The sequence below is a fragment of the Pleurodeles waltl genome, chromosome 2_2, assembly GCF_031143425.1.
Source record: "Pleurodeles waltl isolate 20211129_DDA chromosome 2_2, aPleWal1.hap1.20221129, whole genome shotgun sequence".
Classification (NCBI taxonomy): Eukaryota; Metazoa; Chordata; class Amphibia; order Caudata; family Salamandridae; genus Pleurodeles; species Pleurodeles waltl.
Window position 1 is genome coordinate 39558012 of NC_090439.1, and position 26903 is coordinate 39584914.

Sequence of the window (26903 nt, forward strand, 5' to 3'; positions counted from 1 at the left end):
TCTTCCTGGTAGGGATCTGGGAGGGAACAGAGGTGTGGGTGCAGGTCTGCCAATTGTATCCTTGCTCCTGGGTGAAAAACAGGGGGGTCCTGGTTCTCCAATCAGGGGCAGGGTCCTTCCCCCTGTGATGGCCACTTCCTGGGATGTGTGGCAAAAATCAATCCCAGGAGGAACATTCCTCAAAAATCCATCATGGCTGAAAGTGATTTTTGGAGGTTACATCTGGCTGAGCCCAGTCACTGGTGTGGCTAAAAATCCTAAACACACCCCTCCCCTGCCCTCTCCTAATCTAATCAAGGGGGCACCAAGTTGTCTGGGGTTGCAGGATGTGGGGTGTTGCTGGGTTGCTCCAAATGTCCTTCTCTGCCTTTGAAGACCAGTTTGGCAGCCCTCCCCCTTCCTGCCTCACCATCTGTTGAGGGGAGATCCCCTCCCACAGGCACATCTCTTTGTGTGAAGCCAGGCCACTTCACACCTCATCAAGGCAGCCTGGCCAGGCTGCCAGAGGCTGGCCAATCAGAGCTCAGCAGCAAAAACAATGCAGGGCTGAAGTTGGCAACTTATCAGTTAAAGTTTAAAACTCTTTACCTGAACAAGTTATATAAAATCCAACAACTGGAAGTTGTGGGATTTATTATACCAATTAATTTGATACCAAACCCTTTGAATCTGTCACTTAAGGGGACTTTTACAGCTAAAATAACGTCTCCACATTCTAGCCTATGGAGGCCATTCACTACAATAAGGGAAAAACGGATTTGGCTGTTTTACCTCACCAGGGCTTATACAACTATTTTTATAAGGCTCCTGCTTATAATTACATGGCACCCAGCCCTAGGGGCACATAGGGCACACCTTAGGGGTGACCTATATGTACAAATAAGGTAGTTTAAGACTTTGGAACTACTTTTAATTCCAAAGTCGAATTTGCATATAACTTTAATTTAAAAGCAGCCAGCAAGGCAGGCCTTCCTTTAAAATGACACTTGGCACCTCAGCAGTGCACCTATGGGTGCACTACTTATGCTGGTGTCCCTAAACCTACATGCCTTACCATACACTAGGGAATTATAGGTAGGTTGACTTAGCCAATTATAATTAGCCTAATTTGCATACTGATTTTACACAGAGCACAGGCCCTGGGAATGGTTAGCAGTACCCAGGGCACCACCAGAGTCAGGAAAACACCAGCAAAAAGTGGAAAATGGGGGCAAAAAGTTATGGGGCCTCTGCAATCACCCCTGTTCTCTCACAATGGGTCAGGAATGTATTTTTGGAAGGACTTTCTGAGGTACACCTAGTCCACCAGAGCAAATGCCGTTTCTAGATCTGAGAACCAGGTACCTAGAGGAAAGAACTTAGTAACCCTATAGTCTATTGTCTCTAACTTAGGAGGATTTGAATGTGGATTGTGCACACTGATCTAGCTAGATTTTTAATCACAATTTTATAATCAGAATTTAACGCCTTCACTGCCAGGCCTTTTCCCCCTCAGGTGCCAGGCCTTTTTTGGCTATTTGGAGCAGTTTGTGCTTAGGCCCTCATAACGTTTTGTCCACATAAGCTACCCATGCCAACTTTGTGTCCTGTTTATCCAACATCCTAGGGATTCTAGAGGCACCCAGACTTTGTGTGTTCCCCTGAAGGAGACCAAGAAAGTAGCCAAAATACAGCAATTTTTTTTTTTTTTAATGGGAAAAAAGGGCTGCAGAAAAAGGCTTGTGTTTTTTTCGCTGAAAGTAGCATCAACAAAGAGTTTGCAGTGCTAAAATCACCAGCTTCCCTGCTTTCAGGAACAGAAACAATTGAATCAGACAACCACAATTTTGGAATTTTACTGGGACATACCCTATTTTTACTATTTTTTGTGCTTTTAGCCTCCTTCCAGTAAGTGACAGAAATGGGTTTGAAGCCAATGCTGGATCGCAGAAAGCAAAACATTTCTGAAAACTAGACAACATTTTGAATTTCAGCAATGGGTCATTTGTGTAGATCCTACAAGTGTTTCCTACAGAAAATAACAGCTGCAATAAACAAATATTGAAATTGGGGTAAAAAAAAAAAGCCATTTTTCTCCACGTTTTACTCTGTAACTTTTCCCTGCGATGCCAGATTGTTGAAAGCAATATACTGTTACGTCTGCCGGACTCTTCTAGTTGCGGGGGTATATAGGGCTTGTAGGTTCATCAAGAACCCTAGGGACCCAGAGCCAATGAATGAGCTGCACCTTGCAATGGGTTTTCTTTGTGTACTGGGTATAGAGCAATTCATTTGCTGAAATATAAAGAGTGAGAAATAGGTATCAAGAAAACCTTTGTATTTCCAAAATGGGCACAAGATAAGGTGTTGAGAAACAGTGGTTATTTGCACATCGCAGAATACCGGGGTGCCCATACTTTTTTCTTTCCTTTTTTTTTAGGTTTTGTTTTTGGTAAATCTCTTTATTGGGTTTAATACAACCAAATACTGTAATGCAGCAATATACAGTGATAGAAAGGAAGAAACAAAAGAAGAAAAAAAAGAAAGAAAAGGAATATACAGGATAAAGAACACATCATGTAACTATGCCACTTATCGAGAGATATTACCCCAAAAGGGTTGTCAAAAATGGAGAGCTGCCACAGGGGTACAGGATCCAAGGCCTGGTAGGGGGTTGAGGTGTGCATCAACCTTGCCTCGGTAGTCATGAGGACACCATGTGATGGAAAGAGGGGGGCGGGGGAGAGCGCTATGTATGAAACAATTTCAAATGAGGGCATCATTCAGAATCGTTGCGACGCTGGACCTCCCCACTTGGGAGCAAGAGAGGACACCTGTCAGAGGGACCCTTTTCCCCATTCATCTAAGTGACATAATTTCACAAGGAGGTGGTTTGGGCGCCCGTAGGTGATCAATGGGGACGTGTGTAATTTTTGGCTTCTAAATTTACCATAAAAGCATCCCACACTTCACCGCCACCCCTGTCACCCCCTTAGATTGCAGGAGGCACCGAGTTTGGGTGGGAAGGGGGTGGTGAGTACTTCATCCCAGCGAGCGCAGGCAGCTTCTAGGCTCGGGCAGGCCCCCACCAACAATGTATTATAGAGCCTTGACATCACTTTTTTGGTGTCATTTGTGGATAGCATCAGTGTGAGTGTCTGTGATGTCGGAGGTTCCTCTTCTCCCGTGTCCTAGGTGTTTCGTACCAAATGCCGTATTGTACAGTAGGTCAGGAAAGAGACAGTGTGTAAACCTGTGTTGTGGCTCCTCTCAGATTCCAGAACTTTCTGTCATTGAAATGTGAGGAAAAAGTGTTTTTTAGGCCCAATATTGAGGTTTGCAAAGGTTTCTGGGTAACAAGACCTGGTGAGAGCCCAACAAGTCATCCAATCTTGGATTCCCCTAGGGGTCTAGCTTTGAAAAATGTGCAGGTTTGGTAGGTTTCCCTAGGTGCCGACTGAGCTAGAGGCCAAAATCCACAGCTAGGCACTTTGCAAAAAACAGTTCTGTTTTTTTGGAAAAATGTGATGTGGCCACGTTGTGCTTTGGGGCATTTCCTGTTGCGGGACCTAGGACTACCCACACACGTGAGGTACCATTTTTATCGGGAGACTTATAGTAACGCTGCATGGAAGGAAATTTGTGGCTCCTCTCAGATGCCAGAAATTTCTGTCACCAAAATGTAAGGAAAAAGTGTTTGTTTAGCCAAATTTTGAGGTTTGCAAAGGATTCTGGGTAACAGAACCTGGTGAGAGCCCCACAAGTCACCCCATCTTGGATTCCCCTATGTGTTCAGTTTTAAAAAATGTGCAGGTTTGGTAGGTTTCCCTAGGTGCCGGCTGAGCTGGAGGCCAAAATCCACAGCTAGGCACTTTGCAAAAAACAGCTCTGTTTTCTTTGGGAAAATGAGAAGTGTCCACGTTGTGCTTTGAGGCATTTTCTGTTGCAGGCGCTAGGCCTACCCACACAAGTGAGGTACCATTTTTATCGGGAGACTTGGAGTAACGCTGGGTGGAAGGAAATTTATGGCTCCTCACAGATTCCAGAACTGTCTGTCACCGAAATGTAAGGAAAAATAGGTTTTTTTAGCCAAATTTAGAGGTTGAGAAAGGATTCTGGGTAACAGAACCTTTTGAGAGCCCCACAAGTCACCCCATCTTGGATTTCCCTAGGTGTCTAGTTTTAAAAATTCCAAAGGTTTGGTACGTTTCCCTCGGTGCCGACTGAGCTAGAGGCCAAAATCCACAGCTAGGCACTTTGCAAAAACAGCTCTGTTTTCTTTGGAAAAATGTTTGTCCACGTTGTGTTTTGGGGCATTTCCTGTCGCTGTCGCTAGGCCTACCCACACAAGTGAGGTAACATTTTTATCGGGAGACTTGGGGGACACTGGGTGGAAGGAAATTTGTGGCTCCTCTCAGATTCCAGAACTGTCTGTCACCTAAATGTGAGGACAAAATTATTTTGTGGCAAAATTTTGAGGATTGCAAAGGATTCTGGGTAACAAGACCTGGTGAGAGCCCCACAAGTCATCCCATCTTGGAGTCCCCTAGATGTCTAGTTTTCAAAAATGCACAGGTTTGGTAGGTTTCCCTAGGTGCCGGCTGAGCTAGAGGCCAAAATCCACAGCTAGGCACTTTGCAAAAAAAAGAGCTCTGTTTTCTTTGGAAAAATGTGAAGTGTCCACGTTGTGTTTTGGGGCATTTCCTGTCACGGGCGCTAGGCCTACCCACGCAAGTGAGGTACCATTTTTATTGGGAGATTTGGGGAACGCTGCATGGAAGGAAATTTGTGGCTCCTCTCAGATTCCAAAACTTCCTTTCACCGAAATGCGAGGAAAAAGTGTTTTTTGGGGCAAATTTTAAGGATTGCAAAGGATCCTGGGTAACAAGGCCTGGTGAGAGCCCCACAAGTCATCCCATCTTGGAGTCCCCTAGGTGTCTAGTTTTTAAAAATACACAGGTTTGGTAGATTTCCCTAGGTGCCGGCTGAGTTAGAGGCCAAAATCCACAGCTAGGCACTTTGCAAAAAATAGCTCAGTTTTCATTGGGAAAATGTGATGTGTCCATGTTGTGTTTTGGGACATTTCTTGTCACAGGCACTAGGCCTACCCACAGAAGTGAGGTACCATTTTTATTGGGCGACTTGGGGGAATGCTGGGTGGCAGGAAAAGTGTGGCTTCTCTCAGATTCCAGAACTTTCTGTCACCAAAATGTAAGGAAAAAGTGTTTTAGCCAAATTTTGCAGTTTGCAAAGGATTTGAGGTAACAGAACCTGGTGAGAGTCCCACAGGTCACCCCATCTTGGATTCCCCTAGGGGTCTAGTTTTTAAAAATGTGCAGGTTTGGTAGGTTTCCCTAGGTGCCGACTGAGCTGGAGGCCAAAATCCACAGCTCGGCACGTTGCGAAAAACAGCTCTGTTTTCTTTGGGAAAATGTGATGTGTCCACATTGTGCTTTGAGGCATTTTCTGTCACAGGCTCTAGGCCTACCCACATAAGTGAGGTACCATTTTTATCGGGAGACTTAGGGTAACGCTGGGTGGAAGGAAATTTGTGTCTCCTCTCAGATTCAAGAACTTTCTGTCATCGAAATGTAAGGAAAAATTGTTGTTTAGCCACATTTTGAGTTTTGCAAAGGATTCTGGGTAACAGAACCTAGTGAGAGCCCCACAAGTCACCCCATCTTGGATTCCCCTAGGTGTCTAGTTTTAAAAAAATTGCAGGTTTGGTAGGTTTCCCTAGGTGCCGGCTGAGCTAGAGGCCAAAATCCACAGCTAGGCACTATGCAAAAATCAGCTCTTTTTTCTTTGGGAAAATGTGAAGTGTCCACGTTGTGCTTTGAGGCATTTTCTGTTGCAGGCGCTAGGCCTACCCACACAAGTGAGGTACCATTTTTATCGGGAGACTTGGAGTAACGCTGGGTGGAAGGAAATTCATGGCTCCTCACAGATTCCAGAACTGATTGTCACCGAAATGTAAAGAAAAAGAGGTTTGTTTAGCTAAATTTTGAGGTTGACAAAGGATTCTGGGTAACAGAACCTGGTGAGAGCCCCACAAGTCACCCCATCTTGTATTTCCCTAGGTGTCTAGTTTTCAAAAATCCAAAGGTTTGGTACGTTTCCCTCCGTTCCGACTGAGCTAGAGGCCAAATTCCACAGCTAGGCACTTTGCAAAAAGAGCTCTGTTTTCTTTGGAAAAATGTGTGTCCACGTTGTGTTTTGGGGCATTTCCTGTCGCGGACGCTATGCCTACCCACACAAGTGAGGTAACATTTTTATCGGGAGGCTAGGGGGACGCTGTGTGGAAGGAAATTTGTGGCTCCTCTCAGATTCCAGAACTGTCTGTCACCGAAATGTGCGGAAAAAATTATTTTGTGGCCAAATTTTGAGGATTGGAAAGGATTCTGGGTAATAAGACCTGGTGAGAGCCCCACAAGTAATCCCATCTTGGAGTCCCCTAGATGTCTAGTTTTCAAAAATGCACAGGTTTGGTAGGTTTCCCTAGGTGCCAGCTGAGCTAGAGGACAAAATCCACAGCTAGGCACTTTGCAAAAAAACAGCTCTGTTTTCTTTGGAAAAATGTGAACTGTCCACGTTGTGTTTTGGGGCATTTCCTGTCATGGGCACTAGGCCTACCCACGCAAGTGAGGTACCATTTTTATTGGGAGACTTGGAGAACCGCTGGGTGGAAGGAAATTTATGGCTCCTCGCAGATTCCAGAACTGTTTGTCACCCAAAATGTAAGGAAAAAGAGTTTTTTTTAGCCAAATTTTGAAGTTGACAAAGGATTCTGGGTAGCAGAACCTGGTGAGAGCCCCACAAGTCACCCCATCTTGGATTTCCCTAGGTGTCTAGTTTTTAAAAATCCAAAGGTTTGGTACGTTTCCCTCCGTTCCGACTGAGCTAGAGGCCAAATTCCACAGCTAGGCACTTTGCAAAAAGAGCTCTGTTTTCTTTGGAAAAATGTTTGTCCACGTTGTGTTTTGGGGCATTTCCTGTCGCGGACGCTAGGCCTACCCACACAAGTGAGGGAACATTTTTATCGGGAGACTTGGGGGACACTGGGTGGAAGGAAATTTGTGGCTCCTCTCAGATTCCAGAACTGTCTGTCACCGAAATGTGAGGACAAAATTATTTTGTGGCCAAATTTTGAGGATTGCAAAGGATTCTGGGTAACAAGACCTGGTGAGAGCCCCACAAGTCATCCCATCTTGGAGTCCCCTAGATGTCTAGTTTTCAAAAATGCACAGGTTTGGTAGGTTTCCCTAGGTGCCGGCTGAGCTAGAGGCCAAAATCCACAGCTAGGCACTTTGCAAAAAAAAGGGCTCTGTTTTCTTTGGAAAAATGTGAAGTGTCCACGTTGTGTTTTGGGGCATTTCCTGTCACGGGCGCTAGGCCTACCCAAGCAAGTGAGGTACCATTTTTATTGGGAGACTTGGGGAACGCTGCATGGAAGGAAATTTGTGGCTCCTCTCAGATTCCAAAACTTCCTTTCACCGAAATGTGAGGAAAAATTGTTTTTTGGGGCAAATTTTAAGGATTGCAAAGGATCCTGGGTAACAAGGCCTGGTGAGAGCCCCACAAGTCATCCCATCTTGGAGTCCCCTAGGTGTCTAGTTTTTAAAAATGCACAGGTTTGGTAGATTTCCCTTGGTGCCGGCTGAGTTAGAGGCCAAAATCCACAGCTAGGCACTTTGCAAAAAACAGCTCAGTTTTCTTAGGGAAAATGTGATGTGTCCATGTTGTGTTTTGGGACATTTCTTGTCACGGGCACTAGGCCTACCCACAGAAGTGAGGTACCATTTTTATTGGGCGACTTGGGGGAATGCTGGGTGGCAGGAAAAGTGTGGCTTCTCTCAGATTCCAGAACTTTCTGTCACCAAAATGTAAGGAAAAAGTGTTTTAGCCAAATTTTGCAGTTTGCAAAGGATTTGAGGTAACAGAACCTGGTGAGAGTCCCACAGGTCACCCCATCTTGGATTCCCCTAGGGGTCTAGTTTTTAAAAATGTGCAGGTTTGGTAGGTTTCCCTAGGTGCCGACTGAGCTGGAGGCCAAAATCCACAGCTCGGCACGTTGCGAAAAACAGCTCTGTTTTCTTTGGGAAAATGTGATGTGTCCACATTGTGCTTTGAGGCATTTTCTGTCACAGGCTCTAGGCCTACCCACATAAGTGAGGTACCATTTTTATCGGGAGACTTAGGGTAACGCTGGGTGGAAGGAAATTTGTGTCTCCTCTCAGATTCAAGAACTTTCTGTCATCGAAATGTAAGGAAAAATTGTTTTTTAGCCACATTTTGAGTTTTGCAAAGGATTCTGGGTAACAGAACCTAGTGAGAGCCCCACAAGTCACCCCATCTTGGATTCCCCTAGGTGTCTAGTTTTAAAAAAATTGCAGGTTTGGTAGGTTTCCCTAGGTGCCGGCTGAGCTAGAGGCCAAAATCCACAGCTAGGCACTATGCAAAAATCAGCTCTTTTTTCTTTGGGAAAATGTGAAGTGTCCACGTTGTGCTTTGAGGCATTTTCTGTTGCAGGCGCTAGGCCTACCCACACAAGTGAGGTACCATTTTTATCGGGAGACTTGGAGTAACGCTGGGTGGAAGGAAATTCATGGCTCCTCACAGATTCCAGAACTGATTGTCACCGAAATGTAAAGAAAAAGAGGTTTGTTTAGCTAAATTTTGAGGTTGACAAAGGATTCTGGGTAACAGAACCTGGTGAGAGCCCCACAAGTCACCCCATCTTGTATTTCCCTAGGTGTCTAGTTTTCAAAAATCCAAAGGTTTGGTACGTTTCCCTCCGTTCCGACTGAGCTAGAGGCCAAATTCCACAGCTAGGCACTTTGCAAAAAGAGCTCTGTTTTCTTTGGAAAAATGTGTGTCCACGTTGTGTTTTGGGGCATTTCCTGTCGCGGACGCTATGCCTACCCACACAAGTGAGGTAACATTTTTATCGGGAGGCTAGGGGGACGCTGTGTGGAAGGAAATTTGTGGCTCCTCTCAGATTCCAGAACTGTCTGTCACCGAAATGTGCGGAAAAAATTATTTTGTGGCCAAATTTTGAGGATTGGAAAGGATTCTGGGTAATAAGACCTGGTGAGAGCCCCACAAGTAATCCCATCTTGGAGTCCCCTAGATGTCTAGTTTTCAAAAATGCACAGGTTTGGTAGGTTTCCCTAGGTGCCAGCTGAGCTAGAGGACAAAATCCACAGCTAGGCACTTTGCAAAAAAACAGCTCTGTTTTCTTTGGAAAAATGTGAACTGTCCACGTTGTGTTTTGGGGCATTTCCTGTCATGGGCACTAGGCCTACCCACGCAAGTGAGGTACCATTTTTATTGGGAGACTTGGAGAACCGCTGGGTGGAAGGAAATTTATGGCTCCTCGCAGATTCCAGAACTGTTTGTCACCCAAAATGTAAGGAAAAAGAGTTTTTTTTAGCCAAATTTTGAAGTTGACAAAGGATTCTGGGTAGCAGAACCTGGTGAGAGCCCCACAAGTCACCCCATCTTGGATTTCCCTAGGTGTCTAGTTTTTAAAAATCCAAAGGTTTGGTACGTTTCCCTCCGTTCCGACTGAGCTAGAGGCCAAATTCCACAGCTAGGCACTTTGCAAAAAGAGCTCTGTTTTCTTTGGAAAAATGTTTGTCCACGTTGTGTTTTGGGGCATTTCCTGTCGCGGACGCTAGGCCTACCCACACAAGTGAGGGAACATTTTTATCGGGAGACTTGGGGGACACTGGGTGGAAGGAAATTTGTGGCTCCTCTCAGATTCCAGAACTGTCTGTCACCGAAATGTGAGGACAAAATTATTTTGAGGCCAAATTTTGAGGATTGCAAAGGATTCTGGGTAACAAGACCTGGTGAGAGCCCCACAAGTCATCCCATCTTGGAGTCCCCTAGATGTCTAGTTTTCAAAAATGCACAGGTTTGGTAGGTTTCCCTAGGTGCCGGCTGAGCTAGAGGCCAAAATCCACAGCTAGGCACTTTGCAAAAAAAAGGGCTCTGTTTTCTTTGGAAAAATGTGAAGTGTCCACGTTGTGTTTTGGGGCATTTCCTGTCACGGGCGCTAGGCCTACCCAAGCAAGTGAGGTACCATTTTTATTGGGAGACTTGGGGAACGCTGCATGGAAGGAAATTTGTGGCTCCTCTCAGATTCCAAAACTTCCTTTCACCGAAATGTGAGGAAAAATTGTTTTTTGGGGCAAATTTTAAGGATTGCAAAGGATCCTGGGTAACAAGGCCTGGTGAGAGCCCCACAAGTCATCCCATCTTGGAGTCCCCTAGGTGTCTAGTTTTTAAAAATGCACAGGTTTGGTAGATTTCCCTTGGTGCCGGCTGAGTTAGAGGCCAAAATCCACAGCTAGGCACTTTGCAAAAAACAGCTCAGTTTTCTTAGGGAAAATGTGATGTGTCCATGTTGTGTTTTGGGACATTTCTTGTCACGGGCACTAGGCCTACCCACAGAAGTGAGGTACCATTTTTATTGGGCGACTTGGGGGAATGCTGGGTGGCAGGAAAAGTGTGGCTTCTCTCAGATTCCAGAACTTTCTGTCACCGAAATGTAAGGAAAAAGTGTTTTAGCCAAATTTTGCAGTTTGCAAAGGATTGGAGGTAACAGAAGCTGGTGAGAGTCCCACAGGTCACCCCATCTTGGATTCCCCTAGGGGTCTAGTTTTTAAAAATGTGCAGGTTTGGTAGGTTTCCCTAGGTGCCGACTGAGCTGGAGGCCAAAATCCACAGCTCGGCACGTTGCGAAAAACAGCTCTGTTTTCTTTGGGAAAATGTGATGTGTCCACATTGTGCCTTGAGGCATTTTCTGTCACAGGCTCTAGGCCTACCCACATAAGTGAGGTACCATTTTTATCGGGAGACTTAGGGTAACGCTGGGTGGAAGGAAATTTGTGTCTCCTCTCAGATTCAAGAACTTTCTGTCATCGAAATGTAAGGAAAAATTGTTTTTTAGCCACATTTTGAGTTTTGCAAAGGATTCTGGGTAACAGAACCTAGTGAGAGCCCCACAAGTCACCCCATCTTGGATTCCCCTAGGTGTCTAGTTTTAAAACATTTGCAGGTTTGGTAGGTTTCCCTAGGTGCCGGCTGAGCTAGAGGCCAAAATCCACAGCTAGGCACTATGCAAAAATCAGCTCTGTTTTCTTTGGGAAAATGTGAAGTGTCCACGTTGTGCTTTGAGGCATTTTCTGTTGCAGGCGCTAGGCCTACCCACACAAGTGAGGTACCATTTTTATCGGGAGACTTGGAGTAACGCTGGGTGGAAGGAAATTCATGGCTCCTCACAGATTCCAGAACTGATTGTCACCGAAATGTAAAGAAAAATAGTTTTTTTTAGCTAAATTTTGAGGTTGACAAAGGATTCTGGGTAACAGAACCTGGTGGGAGCCCCACAAGTCACCCCATCTTGGATTTCCCTAGGTGTCTAGTTTTCAAAAATCCAAAGGTTTGGTAAGTTTCCCTCCGTTCCGACTGAGCTAGAGGCCAAATTCCACAGCTAGGCACTTTGCAAAAAGAGCTCTGTTTTCTTTGGAAAAATGTGTGTCCACGTTGTGTTTTGGGGCATTTCCTGTCGCGGACGCTAGGCCTACTCACACTAGTGAGGTAACATTTTTATCGGGAGACTTGGGGGACGCTGGCTGGAAGGAAATTTGTCTCTCCTCTCAGATTCCAGAACTGTCTGTCACCGAAATGTGAGGACAAAATTATTTTGTGGCCAGATTTTGAGGATTGCAAAGGATTCTGGGTAACAAGACCTGGTGAGAGCCCCACAAGTCATCCCATCTTGGAGTCCCCTAGATGTCTAGTTTTCAAAAATGCACAGGTTTGGTAGGTTTCCCTAGGTGCCGGCTGAGCTAGAGGCCAAAATCCACAGCTAGGCACTTTGCAAAAAAAAGGGCTCTGTTTTCTTTGGAAAAATGTGAAGTGTCCACGTTGTGTTTTGGGGCATTTCCTGTCATGAGCGCTAGGCCTACCCACGCAAGTGAGGTACCATTTTTATTGGGAGACTTTGGGAACGCTGCATGGAAGGAAATTTGTGGCTCCTCTCAGATTCCAAAACTTCTTTTCACCGAAATGTGAGGAAAAAGTGTTTTTTTGGGCGGATTTTAAGGATTGCAAAGGATCCTGGATAACAAGACCTCGTGAGAGCCCCACAAGGCATCCCATCTTGGAGTCCCCTAGGTGTCTAGTTTTTAAAAATGTGCATGTTTGGTAGATTTCCCTAGGTGCCGGCTGAGTTAGAGGCCAAAATCCACAGCTAGGCACTTTGCAAAAAACAGCTCCGTTTTCTTTGGGAAAATGTGATGTGTCCATGTTGTTTTTTGGGACATTTCTTGTCACGGGCACTAGGCCTACCCACAGAAGTGAGGTACCATTTTTATTGGGTGACTTGGGGGAATGCTGGGTGGAAGGAAAAGTGTGGCTTCGCTCAGATTCCAGAACTTTCTGTCACTGAAATGTAAGGAAAAAGTGTTTTAGCCAAATTTTGCAGTTTGCAAAGGATTCTGGGTAACAGAACCTGTTCAAGAGCCCCACAAGTCACCTCATCTTGGATTCCCCTAGGGGTCTAGTTTTTAAAAATGGGCAGCTTTGGTAGGTTTCCCTAGGTGGCGACTGAGCTGGAGGCCAAAATCCACAGCTAGACACCTTGCGAAAAACAGCTCTGTTTTCTTTGGGAAAATGTGATGTGTCCACATTGTGCTTTGAGGCATTTTCTGTCACAGGCTCTATGCCTACCCACATAAGTGAGGTACCATTTTTATCGGGAGACTTGGGGTAACGCTGGGTGGAAGGAAATTTGTGGCTCCTCTCAGATTCCAAAACTTCCTTTCACCGAAATGTGAGGAAAAAGTGTTTTCTGGGGCAAATTTTAAGGATTGCAAAGGATCCTTGGTAACAAGGCCTGGTGAGAGCCCCACAAGTCATCCCATCTTGGAGTCCCCTAGGTGTCTAGTTTTAAAAAATGCACAGGTTTGGTAGATTTCCCTAGGTGCCGGCTGAGTTAGAGGCCAAAATCCACAGCTAGGCACTTTGCAAAAAACAGCTCAGTTTTCTTTGGGAAAATGTGATGTGTCCATGTTGTGTTTTGGGACATTTCTTGTCACGGGCACTAGGCCTACCCACAGAAGTGAGGTACCATTTTTATTGGGCGACTTGGGGGAATGCTGGGTGGCAGGAAAAGTGTGGCTTCTCTCAGATTCCAGATCTTTCTTTCACCGAAATGTAAGGAAAAAGTGTTTTAGCCAAATTTTGCAGTTTGCAAAGGATTCGAGGTAACAGAAACTGGTGAGAGTCCCACAAGTCACCCCATCTTGGATTCCCCTAGGGGTCTAGTTTTTAAAAATGTGCAGGTTTGGTAGGTTTCCCTAGGTGCCGACTGAGCTGGAGGCCAAAATCCACAGCTCGGCACGTTGCGAAAAACAGCTCTGTTTTCTTTGGGAAAATGTGATGTGTCCACATTGTGCTTTGAGGCATTTTCTGTCACAGGCTCTAGGCCTACCCACATAAGTGAGGTACCATTTTTATCGGGAGACTTAGGGTAACGCTGGGTGGAAGGAAATTTGTGTCTCCTCTCAGATTCAAGAACTTTCTGTCATCGAAATGTAAGGAAAAATTGTTTTTTAGCCACATTTTGAGTTTTGCAAAGGATTCTGGGTAACAGAACCTAGTGAGAGCCCCACAAGTCACCGCATCTTGGATTCCCCTAGGTGTCTAGTTTTAAAAAATTTGCAGGTTTGGTAGGTTTCCCTAGGTGCCGGCTGAGCTAGAGGCCAAAATCCACAGCTAGGCACTATGCAAAAATCAGCTCTGTTTTCTTTGGGAAAATGTGAAGTGTCCACGTTGTGCTTTGAGGCATTTTCTGTTGCAGGCGCTAGGCCTACCCACACAAGTGAGGTACCATTTTTATCGGGAGACTTGGAGTAACGCTGGGTGGTAGGAAATTCATGGCTCCTCACAGATTCCAGAACTGATTGTCACCGGAATGTAAAGAAAAAGAGTTTTTTTTAGCTAAATTTTGAGGTTGACAAAGGATTCTGGGTAACAGAACCTGGTGAGAGCCCCACAAGTCACCCCATCTTGGATTTCACTAGGTGTCTAGTTTTCAAAAATCCAAAGGTTTGGTACGTTTCCCTCCGTTCCGACTGAGCTAGAGGCCAAATTCCACAGCTAGGCACTTTGCAAAAAGAGCTCTGTTTTCTTTGGAAAAATGTGTGTCCACGTTGTGTTTTGGGGCATTTCCTGTCGCGGACGCTATGCCTACCCACACAAGTGAGGTAACATTTTTATCGGGAGACTTGGGGGACGCTGGGTGGAAGGAAATTTGTGGCTCCTCTCAGATTCCAGAACTGTCTGTCACCGAAATGTGCGGAAAAAATTATTTTGTGGCCAAATTATGAGGATTGGAAAGGATTCTGGGTAACAAGACCTGGTGAGAGCCCCACAAGTAATCCCATCTTGGAGTCCCCTAGATGTCTAGTTTTCAAAAATGCACAGGTTTGGTAGGTTTCCCTAGGTGCCAGCTGAGCTACAGGCCGAAATCCACAGCTAGGCACTTTGCAAAAAAACAGCTCTGTTTTCTTTGGAAAAATGTGAACTGTCCACGTTGTGTTTTGGGGCATTTCCTGTCATGGGCGCTAGGCCTACCCACGCAAGTGAGGTACCATTTTTATTGGGAGACTTGGAGAAACGCTGGGTGGAAGGAAATTTATGGCTCCTCACAGATTCCAGAACTGTTTGTCACCCAAAATGTAAGGAAAAATAGTTTTTTTTAGCCAAATTTTGAAGTTGACAAAGGATTCTGGGTAACAGAACCTGGTGAGAGCCCCACAAGTCACCCCATCTTGGATTTCCCTAGGTGTCTAGTTTTTAAAAATCCAAAGGTTTGGTACGGTTCCCTCGGTTCCGACTGAGCTAGAGGCCAAATTCCACAGCTAGGCACTTTGCAAAAAGAGCTCTGTTTTCTTTGGAAAAATGTGTGTCCACGTTGTGTTTTGGGGCATTTCCTGTCACGGACGCTATGCCTACCCACACAAGTGAGGTAACATTTTTATCGGGAGACTTGGGGGACACTGGGTGGAAGGAAATTTGTCTCTCCTCTCAGATTCCAGAACTGTCTGTCACCGAAATGTGAGGACAAAATTATTTTGTGGCCAGATTTTGAGGATTGCAAAGGATTCTGGGTAACAAGACCTGGTGAGAGCCCCACAAGTCATCCCATCTTGGAGTCCCCTAGATGTCTAGTTTTCAAAAATGCACAGGTTTGGTAGGTTTCCCTAGGTGCCGGCAGAGCTAGAGGCCAAAATCCACAGCTAGGCACTTTGCAAAAAAATAGCTATGTTTTCTTTGGAAAAATGTGAAGTGTCCACGTTGTGTTTTGGGGCATTTCCTGTCACGAGCGCTAGGCCTACCCACGCAAGTGAGGTACCATTTTTATTGGGAGACTTTGGGAACGCTGCATGGAAGGAAATTTGTGGCTCCTCTCAGATTCCTAAACTTCCTTTCACCGAAATGTGAGGAAAAAGTGTTTTTTTGGGCGGATTTTAAGGATTGCAAAGGATCCTGGATAACAAGACCTGGTGAGAGCCCCACAAGGCATCCCATCTTGGAGTCCCCTAGGTGTCTAGTTTTTAAAAATGTGCATGTTTGGTAGATTTCCCTAGGTGCCGGCTGAGTTAGAGGCCAAAATCCACAGCTAGGCACTTTGCAAAAAACAGCTCCGTTTTCTTTGGGAAAATGTGATGTGTCCATGTTGTTTTTTGGGACATTTCTTGTCACGGGCACTAGGCCTACCCACAGAAGTGAGGTACCATTTTTATTGGGCGACTTGGGGGAATGCTGGGTGGCAGGAAAAGTGTGGCTTCTCTCAGATTCCAGATCTTTCTGTCACCGAAATGTAAGGAAAAAGTGTTTTAGCCAAATTTTGCAGTTTGCAAAGGATTGGAGGTAACAGAACCTGGTGAGAGTCCCACAAGTCACCCCATCTTGGATTCCCCTAGGGGTCTAGTTTTTAAAAATGTGCAGGTTTGGTAGGTTTCCCTAGGTGCCGACTGAGCTGGAGGCCAAAATCCACAGCTCGGCACGTTGCGAAAAACAGCTCTGTTTTCTTTGGGAAAATGTGATGTGTCCACATTGTGCTTTGAGGCATTTTCTGTCACAGGCTCTAGGCCTACCCACATAAGTGAGGTACCATTTTTATCGGGAGACTTGGGGTAACGCTGGGTGGAAGGAAATTTGTGTCTCCTCTCAGATTCAAGAACTTTCTGTCATCGAAATGAAAGGAAAATATTTTTTTAGCCACATATTGAGTTTTGCAAAGGATTCTGGGTAACATAACCTAGTGAGAGCCCCACAAGTCACCCCATCTTGGATTCCCCTAGGTGTCTAGCTTCATAAAATATGCAGGTTTAGTAGGTTTCCCTAGGTGCCGGCTGAGCTAGAGGCCAAAATCCACCGACCCCAACAACGCAGCCCTCAGCCTCACTCATTGGATCACCAACTGCACGGACAACCTCGCACCCCTCAGACGCCTCCCAAGACAGACCAGCACCAGGAAACCTCAATGGTTCACAGACACCCTCAAGGAATCCAAAAAAATCTGCCGTACCCTCGAGAAAGCCTGGTGCAAAGACCACACTGCAGAAAACATGTCTGCCCTCAAAATCGCCACCCGCGAACACCATCAGATGATCCGCACCACCAAAAGAGCTTCCTTCACAGACAGACTGGACAAGAACACTCACAACAGCAAAGAACTCTTCAACATCGTCAAAGAGCTCTCCAATCCTAACGCCAACTCCAACTCCATCACGCCCTCACAAGACCTCTGCAACTCCCTCGCTATCTTCTTCCATCGTAAGATCACCAACCTACACGACAGCTTCGGACACCAGTCCCAGCCAACCACCACAGAACCTACAACCCCAGCCATCACCCTCAACGCCTGGACTCACATCAGCACGGAGGAGACCAAAGCTACCATGAACTCCATCCACTCCTGTGCCCCCTCCGACCCCTGTCCACACTTCATCTTCAACAAAGCCGACGACATCATTGCCCCTCATCTCCAGACCCTCATCAACAGCTCGCTTGCTTCTGCCACTTTCCCCGAGAGCTGGCAACACGCGGAAGTCAACGCCCTCCTGAAGAAACCTACGGCGGACCCCAGCGACCTGAAGAACTTCCGCCCCATCTCGCTCCTCCTCTTCCCTGCCAAAGTCATCGAGAAGACCGTCAACAAGCAATTGACCAACTTCCTTGAAGACAACAACCTACTCGACCCCTCCCAGTCCGGATTCCGAGCCAACCACAGCACAGAAACCGCCCTCATCTCAGTCACAGACGACATCAGAACTCTGATGGACAACGGAGAAACAGTCGCCCTCATCCTCCTCGACCTCTCGGCTGCCTTCGACACCGTCTGCCACTGAACCCTAATATCCCGCCTGCGCTCCACTGGTATCCAAGGACTGGCCCTGGACTGGATCACTTCTTTCCTCTCTAACCGCTCCCAAAGAGTCTACCTCCCTCCGTTCCGCTCAGACCCCACCAAGATCATCTACGGCGTCCCTCAAGGCTCCTCGCTCAGCCCGACTCTCTTCAATGTCTACATGAGCCCCCTCGTCGACATCATACGCAAACACAACATCAACATCACCTCCTACGCCGACAACACTAAGCTGATACTTTCCCTCACCAAGGACCCCACCAGCGCCAAGACCAACCTGCAAGATGAAATGAAAGACATCGCAGAATGGATGAAACTCAGCCGTCTGAAACTGAACTCAGAAAAAACAGAAGTCCTCATCCTCGGAAACACTCCGTCCGCCTGGGACGACTCTTGGTGGCCCACGGCCCTTGGCACCGCACCAATCCCCTCAGATCACACACGCAACCTTGGATTCATCCTGGACCCACTTCTCACCATGACCAAACAATTCAACGCCGTATCATCTCCTGCTTCCTCACTCTCCGCATGCTCCGAAAGATCTTCCGCTGGACCCCCGCCGACACCAGAAAAACTGTGACCCACGCCCTCGTCACAAGCCGCCTGGACTACGGAAACATCCTATATGCATGAACCACCGCTAAACTCCAGAAACGTCTTCAGCGAATGCAAAACGCCTCCGCCCGCCTCGTCCTCGACATACCCCGCAACAGCCACATCTCCCCCCACCTGAGACACCTGCACTGGCTTCCCGTCAACAAAAGGATCACCTTCCAGCTCCTCACCCACGCACACAAAGCCCTCCACAACAAGAGACCCGAATACCTCAACCGTCGCCTCAGTTTCTACACGCCCACCCGTCAACTTCGCTCTGCCAACCTCGCACTCGCCGCCGTCCCTCGCATCCGCCGCACTACGGCAAGGGGGAAATCCTTCTCCTACCTGGCGCCCAAGACATGGAACTCCCTCCCCGCCAACCTTAGGACCACCCAGGACCACCCTGCATTCCGGAGGCAGCTCAAAACCTGGCTCTTCGAGCAGCAGTAATCCCCTTCCCCTAGCGCCTTGAGAACCTCACGGGTGAGTAGCGCGCTTTATAAATGTTTTTGATTTGATTTGATCGATCAATTGAGCTAGGCACTTTGCAAAAAACAGCTCTGTTTTCTTTGGGAAAATGTGAAGTGTCCACATTGTGCTTTGAGGCATTTTCTGTTGCAGGCGCTAGGCCTACCCACACAAGTGAGGTACCCTTTTTATCGGGAGACTTGGAGTAACGCTGGGCGGAAGGAAATTTATGGCTCCTCACAGATTCCAGAACTGTTTGTCACCGAAATGTAAGGAAAAATAGTTTTTTTTAGCCAAATTTTGAGGTTGACAAAGGATTCTGGGTAACAGAACCTGGTGAGAGCCCCACAAGTCACCCCATCTTGGATTTCCCTAGGTGTCTAGTTTTCAAAAATCCAAAGGTTTGGTATGTTTCCCTCGGTTCCGACTGAGCTAGAGGCCAAAATCCACAGCTAGGCACTTTGCAAAAAGAGCTATGTTTTCTGTGGAAAAATGTGTGTCCACGTTGTGTTTTGGGGCATTTCCTGTCGCGGACGCTAGGCCTACCCACACAAGTGAGGTAAAATTTTTATCGGGAGACTTGGGGGACGCTGGCTGGAAGGAAATTTGTGGCTCCTCTCAGATTCCAAAACTTCCTTTCACCGAAATGTGAGGAAAAAGTGTTTTTTGGGGCGAATTTTAAGGATTGCAAAGGATCCTGGATAACAAGACCTGGTGAGAGCCCCACAAGTCATCCCATCTTGGAGTCCCCTAGATGTCTAGTTTTCAAAAATGCACAGGTTTGGTAGGTTTCCCTAGGTGCCGGCTGAGCTAGAGGCCAAAATCCACAGCTAGGCACTTTGCAAAAAAACAGCTCTATTTTCTTTGGAAAAATGTGAACTGTCCATGTTGTGTTCTGGGGCATTTCCTGTCATGGGCGCTAGGCCTACCCACCCAAGTGAGGTACCATTTTTATTGGGAGACTTGGAGTAATGCTGGGTGGAAGGAAATTTATGGCTCCTCACAGATTCCAGAACTGTTTGTCACCGAAATGTAAGAAAAAAGAGGTTTTTTTAGCCAAATTTTGAGGTTGACAAAGGATTCTGGGTAACAGAACCTGGTGAGAGCCCCACAAGTCACCCCATCTTGGATTTCCCTAGGTGTCTAGTTTTCAAAAATCCAAAGGTTTGATACGTTTCCCTCGGTTCCGACTGAGCTAGAGGCCAAATTCCAAAGCTAGGCACTTTGCAAAAAGAGCTCTGTTTTCTTTGGAAAAATGTTTGTCCACGTTGTGTTTTGGGGCATTTCCTGTCGCGGACACTAGGCCTACCCACACAAGTGAGGTAAAAATTTTATCGGGAGACTTGGGGGACGCTGGCTGGAAGGAAATTTGTCTCTCCTCTCAGATTCCAGAACTGTCTGTCACCGAAATGTGAGGACAAAATTATTTTGTGGCCAGATTTTGAGGATTGCAAAGGATTCTGGGTAACAAGACCTGGTGAGAGCCCCACAAGTCATCCCATCTTGGAGTCCCCTAGATGTCTAGTTTTCAAAAATGCACAGGTTTGGTAGGTTTCCCTAGGTGCCGGCTGAGCTAGAGGCCAAAATCCACAGCTAGGCACTTTGCAAAAAAATAGCTCTGTTTTCTTTGGAAAAATGTGAAGTGTCCACGTTGTGTTTTGGGGCATTTCCTGTCACGAGCGCTAGGCCTACCCACGCAAGTTAGGTACCATTTTTATTGGGAGACTTGGGGAACGCTGCATGGAAGGAAATTTGTGGCTGCTCTCAGATTCCAAAACTTCCTTTCACCGAAATGTGAGGAAAAAGTGTTTTTTTGGGCGGATTTTAAGGATTGCAAAGGATCCTGGATAACAAGACCTAATGAGAGCCCCACAAGTCATCCCATCTTGGAGTCCCCTAGGTGTCTAGTTTTTAAAAATGTGCAGGTTTGGTAGATTTCCCTAGGTGCCGGCTGAGTTAGAGGCCAAAATCCACAGCTAGGCACTTTGCAAAAAACAGCTCTGTTTTCTTTGGGAAAATGTGATGTGTCCATGTTGTTTTTTGGGACATTTCTTGTCACGGGCACTAGGCCTACCCACAGAAGTGAGGTACCATTTTTATTGGGCGACTTGGGGGAATGCTGGGTGGAAGGAAAAGTGTGGCTTCTCTCAGATTCCAGAACTTTCTGTCACCGAAATGTAAGGAAAAAGTATTTTAGCCAAATTTTGCAGTTTGCAAAGGATTCTGGGTAACAGAACCTGTTCAGAGCCCCACAAGTCACCCCATCTTGGATTCCCCTAGGGGTCTAGTTCTAAAAAATGTGCAGCTTTGGTAGGTTTCCCTAGGTGGCGACTGAGCTGGAGGCCTAAATCCACAGCTGGGCACGTTGCGAAAAACAGCTCTGTTTTATTTGGGAAAATGTGATGTGTCCACATTGTGCTTTGAGGCATTTTCTGTCACAGGCTCTAGGCCTACCCACATAAGTGAGGTACCATTTTTATCGGGAGACCTGGGGTAGCGCTGGGTGGAAGGAAATTTGTGTCTCCTCTCAGATTCAAGAACTTTCTTTCATCGAAATGTAAGGAAAAATAGTTTTTTAGCCACATTTTTAGTTTTGCAAAGGATTCTGGGTAACAGAACCTAGTGAGAGCCCCACAAGTTACCCCATCTTGGATTCCCCTAGGTGTCTAGTTTTAAAAAATGTGCAGGTTTGGTAGGTTTCCCTAGGTGCCGGCTGAGCTAGAGGCCAAAATCCACAGCTAGGCACTTTGGAAAAAACAGCTCTGTTTTCTTTGGGAAAATGTGAAGTGTCCACGTTGTGCTTTGAGGCATTTTCTGTTGCAGGCGCTAGGCCTACCCACACAAGTGAGGTACCATTTTTATCGGGAGACTTGGAGTAACGCTGGGTGGAAGGACATTTATGGCTCCTCACAGATTCCAGAACAGTCTGTCATCAAAATGTAAGGAAAAAGAGTTTTTTTTAGCCAAATTTTGAGGTTGACAAAGGATTCTGGGTAACAGAACCTGGTGAGAGCCACACAAGTCACCCCATCTTGGATTTCCCTAGGTGTCTAGTTTTCAAATATCCAAAGGTTTGGTACGTTTCCCTCGGTGCCGACTGAGCTAGAGGCCAAAATCCACAGCTAGGCACTTTGCAAAAACAGCTCTGTTTTCTTTGGAAAAATGTGTGTCCACGTTGTGTTTTGGGGCATTTCCTGTCGCGGACGCTAGGCCTACCCACACAAGTGAGGTAAAATTTTTATCGGGAGACTTGGGGGACGCTGGGTGGAAGGAAATTTGTGGCTCCTCTCAGATTCCAGAACTTTCGGTCACCGGAATATGAGGAAAAAGTGTTTTTTGGACAAATGTTGAGGATTGCAAAAGATTCTGGGTAATAAGACCTGGTAAGAGCCTCACAAGTCATCCCATCTTGGATTTCTCCAGGTGTCTAGTTTAAAAAAATGCACAGGTTTGGTGGGTTTCCCTAGGTGCCGACTGAGCTAGAGGCCAAAATCCACATCTAGGAACTTTGCAAAAAACTGCTCTGTTTTCTTTGGGAAAATGTGATGTATCCAGGTTGTGTTTTGGGGCTTTTCCTTTTGTGGGCGCTAGGCCTACCCACACAAGTGAGGCACCATTTGTATCTGAGGACTTGGGGGAATGCTGGGTGGAAGGAAATCTGTGGTTCCTCTCAGATTCCAGAACTTTCTGTCACCGAAATGAGAGATAAAGGTGTTTGTTTTTGGCCAAATTTTAAGGTTTGCAGAGGATTCTGGGTAACAGAACCGGGTGAGAGCCCCACAAGTCACCCCAACTTGCATTCCCCTAGGTGTCTTGTTTGCAGAAATGCGCTGGTTTGGTAGGTTTCACTAGGTGCCGGCTGAGCTAGAGGCCAAAATCCACAGCTAAGCACTTTGCAAAAAACAGTTCTGTTTTCTTTGGGAAAATGTGATGTGTCCAGGTTGTGTTTTGGGGCATTTCCTGTTGCGAGCGCTAGGCCTACCCACACAAGTGAGGCACCTTTTTTTTTGGGAGACTTGGGGGAATGCTGGGTGGAAGGAAATTTGTGGCTCCTCTCAGATTCCTGGACCATCTGTCACCCAAATTTGAGTTTTGCAGAGCATTCTTGGTAACAGAACCTGGTGTGAGCCCCACAAGTCATCCCATCTTGGACTCCCCTAAGTGTCTAGTTTTTAAAAATGCGCAGGTTTGGTAGGTTTCCCTAGGTGCTGTCTGAGCTAGATGCCAAAATCCACAGCTAGGCACTTTGCAAAAAAACACGTCAGATTTCAGTGTAAAAATATAATGTGTCCATGTTGTGTTTCCTGTCGTGAGCATTAGTCCTACCCATGCAAGTGAGGTCACATTTTTATCGGGAGACTTGGGGAACACAGAATAGCAGAACAAGTGTTATTGCCCCTTGTTTTTCTCTATATTTTTTCCTTCCACATGTAAGACTGTAAAAAAAACGTCTATTTGAGAAATGTTCTGTAATTCACATGCTAGTATGGCCACACATGAATTCAGAGATGTGCAAATAACCACTTCTTCGCAACACCCTATCTTGTGCCCATTTTGGAAATACAAAGTTTTTCTTGATACCTATTTTTAACTTTTTATATTTCAACAAATGAATTGCTGTACACCCGGTATGGAATGAAAACCTATTGCAAGGTGCACCTCATTTATTGGCTCTGGGTACCTAGGGTTCTTGATGAACCTACAAGCCCAATATATCCCACAACCAGAAGAGTCCAGCAGACGTAACAGTGTGTTGCTTTCAAAAATCTGACATTGCAGGAGAAATTTACAGAGTAAAATGTGGAGAAAAAAAAGTCCCCTCAATTTCAATATTTTGTATTTCAGCTGTTATTTTCCGTAGGAAACCCTTGTTGTGTCTATAGAAATTACCCCTTGCTGAATTCAGAATGTTGTCTACTTTTCAGAAATGTTCAGCTGTCTTGGATCCAGCATTGGTTTCACACCCATTTCTGTCACTGACTGGAAGGAGGCTGAAAACACAAAAAATAGTAAAAATGGGGTATGTCCCAGTAAAATGCCAAAATTGTGTTGGAAATTTGGGTTTTCTGATTCAAGTCTGCCTGTTCCTGAAAGCTGTGAAGATGGTGATTTTAGCACTGCAAACTCTTTGTTGATGCCATTTTCAGGGGAAAAAAACACAAGCCTTCTTCTGCAGCCCTTTTTTCCCATTTGTAAAAAAAAAAAAAGGGTTTGCTGTATTTTGGCTAATTTCTTGGACTTCTTCTCCTAGGATGTTGGAGAAAAGGATGCAAATTTGGCGTGGGTAGCTTATGTGGACAAAAAGTTATGAGGGTCTGTAGGAATGTACCATCTTGCCTGGCATGTTACCCCCATTTTTACTTGTGTTTCTGTTTGTTTTTGCCTGTGTCACTGGGATCCTGCTAGCCAGGACCCCAGTGCTCATAGTTTGTGGCCTATATGTGTTCCCTGTGTGGTGCCTAACTGTATCACTAAGGCTCTGCTAATCAGAACCCCAGAGTTTATGCTCTCTCTGCTTTTAAAATTGTCACTGCAGGCTAGTGACTATTTTCACCAATTCTGATTGGCACACTGGAACACCCTTATCATTCCATAGTATATGGTACCAAGGCACTCATGGTATTTGGGTTCCAGGAGATCCCTATGGGCTGCAGCATTTCTTTTGCCACCCATACGCAGCACAGACAATTCCTACACAGGACTGCCACTGCAGCCCGTGTGAAATAACATCCACGTTATTTCACAGCCATTTTACGCTGCACTTAAGTAACTTATAAGTCACCTATATGGCTAACCCTTACTTAGTGAAGATTAGGTGAAAATTTACTAAGTTTGATGGCACCCTGGCACACTAGCCAAGGTGCCCCCACATTGTTCAAGGCAATTTCCCCGAACCTTGTGAGTCCGGGGACACCATTACACGTGTGAACTACATATAGGTCAATACCTATGTGTAGCTTCACAATGGTAACTCCGAAAATGGCCATGTAACATGTCTAAGATCATGGAACTGACCGCCCAAGCCAAATCTGGTATTGGGGTGCCAATCCCATGTATCCCCGGGGCTCCAGCATTGACACCGGGTACTGACAAACTAGCTCTCGGGGGTTTTCTCTGCAGCTACCGCTGCTGCCAACCCTCAGAGAGGTTTCTGCCCCCCTAGGGCCTGGGCAGCCCAGTCCCAGGAAGGCAGAACAAAGGATTTCCTCTGAGAGAGGGTGTTACACCCTCTCCCTTTGGAAATAGATGTTAAGGGTCTGAAAAGAGTAGCCACTCCTGGCCTCTGGAAATGCTTTAAAGGGCACAGATGGTGTCCTCCTTGCATAAAACAGTCTACACCGGTTCAGGGATTCCCCAGCCCCTGATCTGTCGCGAAACTGGAGAATGAAAAGGGGAGCGACCACTCCCCAGTCCATCACCACCCCAGGGGTGGTGCCCAGAGTTCCTCCAGTGTGCCCCAGACCTTGCCATCATGGATGCAGAGGTGTGAGGGCACAATGGAGACCCCTGAGTGGCCAGTGCCAGCAGGTGATGTCAGAGACCCCGCCTGATAGGCTCTTACCTGGTTAGGTAGCCAATCCTCCTCTGAGGGCTATTTAGGGTCTCTCCTGTGGGTTTCTCTTCAGATAACGAATGCAAGAGCTCACCAGAGTTCCTCTGCACTTCTCTCTTCGACTTCTGCCAAGGATCGACCGCTGACTGCTCCAGGACACCTACAAAACCACAACAAAGTAGCAAGAAGACTACCAGCAACATTGTGGCACCTAATCTTGCCGGCTTTCTTAACTGTTCCTGGTGGTGCATGCTCTGAGGGCTGTCTGCCTTCACCCTGCACTGTAAGCTAAGAAGAAATCTCCCGTGGGTCGACGGAATCTTCCGCCTGCTAATGCAGGCACCAAACTTCTGCATCACTGGACCTCTGGGTCCCCTCTCATCTTGACGAGTGTGGTCCCTGGAACACAGGAGCTAGATCCAAGTGATCCTGACAGTCCAGTAGTCCTTCTGTCTAAATTTGGTGGAGGTAAGTCCTTGCCTCTCCACGCCAGACAGTAATCCTGTGTACTGCGTGATCTGCAGTTACTATGGCTTCTGTGCACTTTTGCAAGATTTCCTTCATGCACAGCACAGCCCAGGTCCCCAGCACTCCGTCCTGCATTGCCCTATCTCGCTGAGTTGACCTCCGACTTCATGGGACCCTCTTTTGTTGTGCTAAGATGACTGCTGTGCTCAGATTTCTTGAATGCCTGTTCAGGTACTTCTGCGGGTGCTGCCTGGCAGCACCCAAAACCTTTAACTGCGACTCTTGCAGCTAGCAAGGCTTGTTTGCAGACTTTCTGGGTGGAAACAACTTGGGACATCTTCTGACCAAAGGAGAAGTTCCTGGCACCTTCCGTTGTTGCAGAACCTTTGGCTTTTTCCACCCGGGGGCAGCCCTTTTGCACCTTCATCCGGGGTTTAGTGGGCTCCTGCCCCCCCCCGGACACTTGCATGACTCTTGGACTTGGTCCCCTTCCTTTGCAGGTCCTCAGGTCCAGGAATCCGCCTTCAGTGCTTGGCAGTCAGTTTTTGTCTTTGCAGAATCCCCTATCTCGACTTTACTGTCTTTCTGGGGTAGTTGGGTAACTTTACTCCTACTTTTCAGGGTCTTGGGGTGTGTTTTCTTACACTCCCAGCAACCCGATACGCACTACACTAGGCCTGGGGTCCATTTGTGGTTCGCATTCATCTTTTGGAGTATATGGTTTGTGTTGCTCCTAGGCCTATTGTCTCCCATTGCATTCTATTGTGTTCTACAGTGTTTGCACTACTTTTCTAGGTGTTTACTTACCTGATTTTGGTTTGTGTGTATATTTTGTGTATTTTACACACCTCTTAAGGGAGTATATCCTCTGAAAAACTTTTGGCATATTGTCACTAAAATAAAGTACCTTTATTTTTAGTAACTCTGAGTATTGTGTTTCTTATGATATAGTGCTATATGATATAAGTGGTATAGTAGGAGCTTTGCATGTCTCCTAGTTCAGCCTAAGCTGCTCTGCTATAGCTACCTCTATCAACCTAAGCTGCTAGAACACTACTAATCTACTAATAAGGGATAACTGGACCTGGCACAAGGTGTAAGTACCATCAGGTACCCACTATAAGCCAGGCCAGCCTCCTACAGGGTCTAAGCGCGAACTGCCCCAATTAGTTACAAAAAGGCCTGGCGCCTGAGGGTGAAAAGGCCTGGTATCGAAGGGGTTAACAAGAGATTTCACAAAAATGAAATACACTGTTAATACTTGAAAGGCCAAAAAACTGAACCAATGACTCATAACTCGTGAGCTGTAAAGCCACAACAAGGCACCAACCGCTTTATAGTCCATTCACACACCTTTCATACATGACATGTACAAGAACATTCACACCG